Genomic DNA, 7928 nt, shown 5'->3' with positions numbered 1-7928 from the left:
TGATTTTCAAATTGCACCTCCAAGAAGCGTAGATTTATTTCAATTATTGTTTTCTTTCTATCCCGAATACTGTGTCTTTCTACTAAGACGGAGAGCGGTAAAGAAAATTGAAAAAAAAAAAAAATCAAATCGCACCATCTCTGTAATAGGTGAATGCCTCTTTTTCCCCGGAAGTTGTCGGAATTATTCGTAATAAGATATTGGCTACAATTGAAAAGGTCTTATCGATAAAATTTCCATTTATCCCACCAGATCTAGGCATCGGTAACAACCCCATTCTATAATTTCTTTTAATTACCTCTCGTGAGAAAATGATCCCACAAACAAAGGAATTGCATAGTACGAAATAACATAAAAACGGATTCATTAAAAAATCCCACTCGATATTAAAATTGTTTCTTTTTGATTTCACAGGAATCAATAAAAGAGAAGAAATATTTCAATCCGGTTAAATTTCATCCAAATGTAGTAGGATCAGAATGAAGAGAACTATTCTGATTTCAGCGAAGTTGAAGAAAAAAAGAATTTTATTTATCTGACTGGGGTAATTCTAGAAGTTTTTTGATTGAATTATGATACAAAAAAGAGCAAAAAGAATCGAATAATCATTCTATGATTCATAACTTGTGACTAGATATATGTATGGGATAAACAGTTGTTGGTGAAAAATCGAAAACTGTAAAAGTCGAATTTTTAGAAAAAAGGAATCATAGTTTAAAAAACTAAATAGAATCATGAGCTAAAAGTATCCATTAAACATAGTTAAAAAAAAATTATTTGTATAGTTAGAATTGGTTGGACGTGCCTATCAAAAAAAAAATTGAATATTAATGACTCACTATTAACTCGGTTTCTGGGCCATAATCATTCTGTAGGAGAGATGGCCGAGTGGTTGAAGGCGTAGCATTGGAACTGCTATGTAGGCTTTTGTTTACCGAGGGTTCGAATCCCTCTCTTTCCGTACTAATTCAACAATGTTACTGACCACAATGTATCAAATCAAATAACAATCGATACTATTATTCCAACGGTTAGACCTTTATGGATTCTTTATTTCGAATTTTTGTGGTACGGAAACGAAAAGACTGGAAAGAATGCACAAGAGATGAAAATCCCCCTACCGATCAATGATAGATGAATGATAGAAAAATTTCCGGATCAAAACCTTACTTTCCTTCGGTCTCTTTACTTAGACTTCGGCGAAGGGGAGGACGAAATTGTCCGAACCCTTGTTTTTTAGTTAGGTTTAAGTCTGACGAGAATAATATTCTACAACGAGCAATTCATTTATTTTTAAACTGACCCATTTACTATCTATTATTTGATTGACTAATCCTTTATATTGCAATGGCTGAAGAGTCAAATGTTTTGGCAATTCCTGAGGGGGGGATGAATCAAGATAATTTTGAATCAGTGTTCTCGATTTTTTTTCATCTTTTGCTGTAATAATATCTCGGGGTTTGCACCGATAACTTGGTATATCCACTATAGAACCATTAACTAAAATATGTCTATGATTAACTAATTGTCGGGCTTGAGGAATAGTCGAAGCCATACCCAATCGAAAAAGGATGTTATCCAAACGCATTTCAAGTAATTGTAGTAAAACTTGACCCGTTGATCCTTTGGCTTTTCCGGCGATACGAACGTATTTAAGTAATTGTCGTTCTGTAAGACCATAATGAAAACGCAATTTTTGTTTTTCTTCTAAACGAATACGATATTGAGATTTTTTACCGGAACGCGATTGGTTTTTTAAGATCGTTTCCGGTTTTGGGCCTTTTACTAGTTAGTCCCGGTAAAGCCCCCAGACGGCGTATTTTTTTGAAACGAGGCCCTCTGTAACGCGACATAAAGACTCCTTATTTTATTTTATTTAAATTTCATAAACATTTTATTTTATTTAAATTTCATAAACTTAAATGAAAACTAAATGATAAATATTATAAATGAAGTGAAATCCAGTAAAGTATTGTACTACAAAACAAAGAATAATTAGATAACTTGGATCAATATCCGGATCCTATTGTATATGTAAATGATATAAAAAAGTAAGAGTTCCTTTCTTGATTTGTTCTACAGAAATAGAACCCCTCCTTTAGTCATAAAGGTAAGTAAGTTCCTACGACATCATAGATCGGTGACCTTTGAAAAAGGGTAAGAAGTCGTTTCTTTATTTATTTGATTTATCAATTATGTCAAAAATAAAATCAATAGAGAAAAGCCGGCTATCGGAATCGAACCGATGACCATCGCATTACAAATGCGATGCTCTAACCTCTGAGCTAAGCGGGCTCACATAACAGAAATGTTACATGCATAGTAATTTACTAAATTACTGGGATCTTAGCTATTCCTAATTAATATGAATATAGAATCTAATTTCATTTCAAATAAATATTCAATATTGGAATTGTTCTATTATAGAACATAATAATTAATATAACGATTAATAGAATATAGCGATAGAAAATTTTGATCTATTTATCAAATGGATGTGTATCAATAATTAATGTGTTAATCTTAATTGCATTTAATGCAATTGAGATGATAATGAAGCGTTTCTATGTTTTCATTCTGAAAGGTGGAAGATAAGACGAACAAGGGAATCGACCGTTTAAGTATTAAATTTTTTACTAAAAAAATAATAGAAAGAGGGGCAAATATATATGTTCATATATCTATCTATATTGATATATATTGAATTGCAGATACAGAAATGATAGAATCATTTTGGATCGGAACAAATATGGGTCTCCGATAGAGAAGAGAGAGATGAAAGAAGATAGACAAGAAATCCAATAGGAGGAAACACTTTTCAATAGAGGAATCGGTATTCTAATGACTTGAGTGGTTCCAGTATAATACAAATGAAAGAAAACGGGGAAGGACATCATAATGCGATACTAATCTTAAAAGAGGGGGATATGGCGAAATCGGTAGACGCTACGGACTTAATTAGATTGAGCCTTGGTATGGAAACCTACTAAGTGATAACTTTCAAATTCAGAGAAACCCTGGAATTAAAAATGGGCAATCCTGAGCCAAATCCTTTTTTCCGAAAAAAAAGGGTAGGTGCAGAGACTCAATGGAAGCTGTTCTAACAAATGGAGTTGACGACGTTGCGTTAGTAAAGGAATGAATCCTTCCATCGAAACTCCAGAAACGATGAAAGATAAACGTATTACGTACTGAAATACTATATTGATTAATGACAACTCGAATCTCTATTTTTTATATTTCTATAATTTTTTATATTTATATTTATATATATATATAAAATTATATATAAAAATGAACGAATTGTTATGAATCGATTCCAAGATCTACAAGTTGAAAAAATAATCGAATATTCATTGATCAAATCATTTACTCCATCATAGTCTGATAGATCTTTTGAAGAATTGATTAATCAGATCGAATAGAATAAAGATAGAGTCCCATTCTACATGTCAATAACGACAAAAATGAAATTTATAGTAAGAGGAAAATCCGTCGACTTTTAAAATCGTGAGGGTTCAAGTCCCTCTATCCCCAAAACCCTAAAAAGGCCCGTTGGCCTCTTTAATTATTTATCCGTTCATTAGCAATTCAGACTTTGTTATGTTTCTCATTCATTCGACTCTTTCACAAGCGTATTTGAGCGGAAATTTGATTTCTTATCACAAGGCTTGTGGTATATATTCTATATGATAGACGTACAAACGAACATCCTTGCGCAAGTAATCTGTGAAATTTGAATGATTAACTGTCTACTGTACTGAAACTTCGAAAGGCTTATCCAAGCCCTGAAATTTCGTATATCTTCAAAAAGAAGACTTTGGAATACCTTTTTTCTTATTTACAATTGACATAGACCAAAGTCATCTATTAAAATAAGGATAATGTGTCGGAAATGGCCGGGATAGCTCAGTTGGTAGAGCAGAGGACTGAAAATCCTCGTGTCACCAGTTCAAATCTGGTTCTTGGCACATCATGAATTTGTATGAGTATCTATTCTACGGATTCATTAATAATATAGATCATGAAAAATACTGATACATGATGATGTCTGGAAATCTACCCTTTAACTAAACTATATATATTTTTTACTCTATTTATAGATGTCGAAAATAGACAAGTAAAGATAAAGAGGATATTTATAGAAATATGTAAAGGATGTATATAGATATGTAAAAGAAAAGAATTTTCTTTTGTTTCCTCTTCTTTTTTATTTGTTCATACTCTGTCTCCTGGCGTTCAATTCCTATTTTATACATATTTGAAAGTTTCAATTAGTTCCTTATAAGACCCAAAAGTCTAGTCTAGGGGAGTTGAAAGGCGGGAATGGCCAAGATTCATCTCAGATACAGTACAAATAGAATCCGATTCTCTTTTCATATTATATTTCTTCATTTCACCCTATGTGACTTTTTAAAGCACATCTATAAGTCATATGCGTGATACATAGTTCATAATGCAGAACTCATTTAGTTCATCCTATTAGCTTGTGGCTCATCCAAAATAAGTATCTTACAAATTGGATAATCTCACCAAATCTCTAATTGTATTTTTTTTAATCAATAATAATAAGATGAATGAGACTTCAATTACTATGCTATATCTATAAGAGAACGTAAAAATGTATTTGAATATCTTGAGTTGTCGAAGTGAAGATTAGTTTCGTATTATTTAATGAGCATCTTGTATTTCATAAAAATTGGGGGCAATATAATCCTTACGTAAGGGCCATCCTACCCAACTTTCAGGCATTAAGATACGCTTTAGACGTGGATGATTATCATAAGAAATTCCCAACATATCATAAGATTCCCTTTCTGGAAAATCCGCACTTTTCCAAACCCAGAAAACAGACGGAATTTTAGGATTTATCCTTGCGGCAAATACTTTTATGCATACCTCTTCCGGTTGATCTATACCATACTCGATTCTCGTAAGATGATACACACTAGCTAACAGTCCGCCTGGTGCTACATCATAAGCACATTGGGAACGTAGATAATTGTAACCATATACATATAAAATGACTGCAATGGAATGCCATTCCTCGGGCTTTATTTGTAAAGTCTCTATTCCTTGGTAATCGAAACCCAAAGATCTATGAACCAGTCCATGTTTGACTAGCCAAGAAGACAAATTACCCTGCATCTTCTCCCCCCCCCCATTTTTTTATTTTTATTTGTATAAGTATTTCCCATTTACAATGAAAAATTGATGAAGATTCACTCGTTCTTTGCTTTGTTATTCTGTACAAAAAAAGTATACGGCCTAATTTACTAATTCGTAGGAAGAGACTGCACTTTTGTATTTGAAAAAAGTTTCAGGAGGGATGATCTCTGAAGTAGATGATGGTTGATAGAGTAATCCTTGATCGTAATTTCCAGTATTAGTACTTGGGCCAACATGAAATTTGTGATTGGTAGTAAAACACCGATTTTCCTCTTGAGACTTAATTCGATCTTCATAGATTTCTCGAGATATTTTCTTACGAAGTTTTGTTATAGCATCTATAACAGCCTCGGGTTTAGGCGGACAACCCGGCAAATACACATCGACAGGAATTAACTTATCGACTCCCCGAACAGTACTATAAGAATCGGTACTGAACATCCCTCCTGTAATTGTACATGCTCCCATAGCAATAACATATTTTGGTTCAGGCATTTGCTCATATAATCTTACTAAAGAAGGAGCCATTTTCATTGTTACCGTACCCGCTGTTAAAATTAAGTCTGCCTGTCTAGGACTAGATCTTGGTACCAGTCCATAACGATCAAAGTCGAATCGTGAACCTATTAATGAAGCGAATTCAATGAAGCAACAACTGGTACCATAGAGAAGCGGCCATAAACTGGAGAGTCTTGACCAATTTGAAAGATCATTTGATGTAGTTGAAATAACTGAAGTTTGGGTTGTTCGATCAAGTAAGGGAAACTCGATGGAATTCATAACTGTCTCAATGTTTTTTTTTAATTGTCTGAATATTCAAAAACTAAGACCATTCCAATGCTCCTTTTCGCCATGCATAAACTAAACCGACAATTAGGATAAGCACGAAAATTAAAGCTTCTATAAAGACGGATACCCCTAATACATCAAAACTCATTGCCCACGGATAAAGAAAAACTGTTTCAACATCAAAAACAACAAAAACTAGAGCAAACATATAATAACGGATTCTAAATTGTACCCAAGCATCGCCCATTGGTTCTATTCCCGATTCATAACTCGAAAGTTTCTCTGGCTCTTTGCTAAGAGGGGCTAAAACTCCAGAAATTAGAAATGCCAAAATAGGAATAAGACTTGATATTATTAGAAATACCCAGAAAATATCATATTCGTAAAGCAGAAACATAAACGTACTCCTATCAATGTGGAAAATATACCGGATTAGTCGATCGGTACATGTCTCGTTTGAAGATTCATCCACTATAATCCTATTTATATAATATCTATTATATCCATAATAAATATATATTAAATATTATATATTTATATAGAGAGGATACATATAGTCGGAATTTCCATTTAGGAACTTTTAGTGATTGAAGAAGGAAAGAGAAGACGACTACTTTAGTTTTGTGCTTTACTAGATAAGGTATACCAACAGAAAAGCCTATTTGAGAATGTTTACAATGAAAGTTACCAAAGATCTTCGTTTCTCAAACTCTAGCTTGTCCACAAATAAAATACAGTAAGTCGTTCCTAGATCCATGTGATTTACTAGTGCATTCGATTTGCATTGGGTTATGGTGGAGTTTTTAACCGGTTTCATGTCATGATTTTGACTCCAAAAATTTACTAGAATTGGGTAGGTATCCCAAAGAAAAGAAGTATTACTAATTTCTTGATTTTGTATGGGAAAATAGGAAAATTTTCATATGTAATTCATCTACAAAGATAAGACATTAATGATGAACCAAATCAAGTGGCCAATTACAAACAATACAAACAATAATGAGGAAAGGAAAACGATTCTATTTTTGAATTATTAATAATATAGGGCTATACGGACTCGAACCGTAGACCTTCTCGGTAAAACAGATCAAACTTATTATTATCAAAATGATTTGAACTGTTTCAAAGACCCAACATGCATTTTTTTGCATTGGGCTCTTTCATTAACTGTTATAAATAAGTTAGTCTACCATATTTTTTCTTGACAGAAAGAAAGGGAGATGGTTCCATGTGCTCTGATTCATTATTTTGATTCGAATCTCGGAGCACTACCAAAGTTTTTCAAAGAAGGGGTTATCCTGACGTAGGTATGCTTCTGACCTAGATCAACTTAAGTTAAATGGAATCTCTATCGTCCTGCTTCTGCTTAAAGAATAAAATATGAAACTTCATACACCTTAAAGTTGTTCATAAGATAGGACGAAAGATCATTTTTTTTGAGGTCCTGATACTCATTATGCCTAGCATTGAATAGACTGGGTATTCACCTTATCAATATCTCAAATCAATGATGGATTTTTTTAGTGCCTAAATGGGGCACTCGATTCGGACCGAACTTTTTGTCAGGCTACTGTTCTCTTGTTTTGTTCCCTAAAAGTAATAGAGTAAGACATCGATTTCTCAATAAGATCAACTTTTTTGATTACATGATGTACTTCTCTGAAAAACATTGGCGCGCGTGTAAACGAGGTGCTCTACCAACTGAGCTATAGCCCTTGTGATACATATCTTATCATGTAGATAATTTCTTGTCAAGATGAATATTCTATAATCTATTTTTGTTGATTTGTTTGATTGGTATTGCTTATCAATAATATTCGATTTATAATCTATCGATGTGATAGGGCTCATTTTTTTTTCTTTGTGATGATAAATGACCTACTTAACTCAGTGGTTAGAGTATCGCTTTCATACGGCGGGAGTCATTGGTTCAAATCCAATAGTAGGTAGAACTTATTAGATACCACAGA

At 33.1% G+C, this 7928-nt stretch overlaps 1 non-coding gene across 1 annotated transcript; it reads left to right on the top strand.

Moving 5' to 3' along the window:
• The first annotated feature begins 874 nt into the window (after window positions 1–874).
• On the top strand, window positions 875–961 carry TRNAS-GGA (transfer RNA serine (anticodon GGA)). The gene has a single exon. It is a non-coding gene; the product is annotated as a tRNA-Ser (tRNA).
• Window positions 962–7928: the final 6967 nt, after the last annotated feature.

Source organism: Cucumis melo, unplaced genomic scaffold, assembly GCF_025177605.1.
Source record: "Cucumis melo cultivar AY unplaced genomic scaffold, USDA_Cmelo_AY_1.0 utg000165l, whole genome shotgun sequence".
NCBI classification, from domain to species: Eukaryota; Viridiplantae; Streptophyta; class Magnoliopsida; order Cucurbitales; family Cucurbitaceae; genus Cucumis; species Cucumis melo.
Note: the sequence above shows the minus strand (reverse complement) of the source record. Positions and strands in the feature narration are given on the sequence as shown.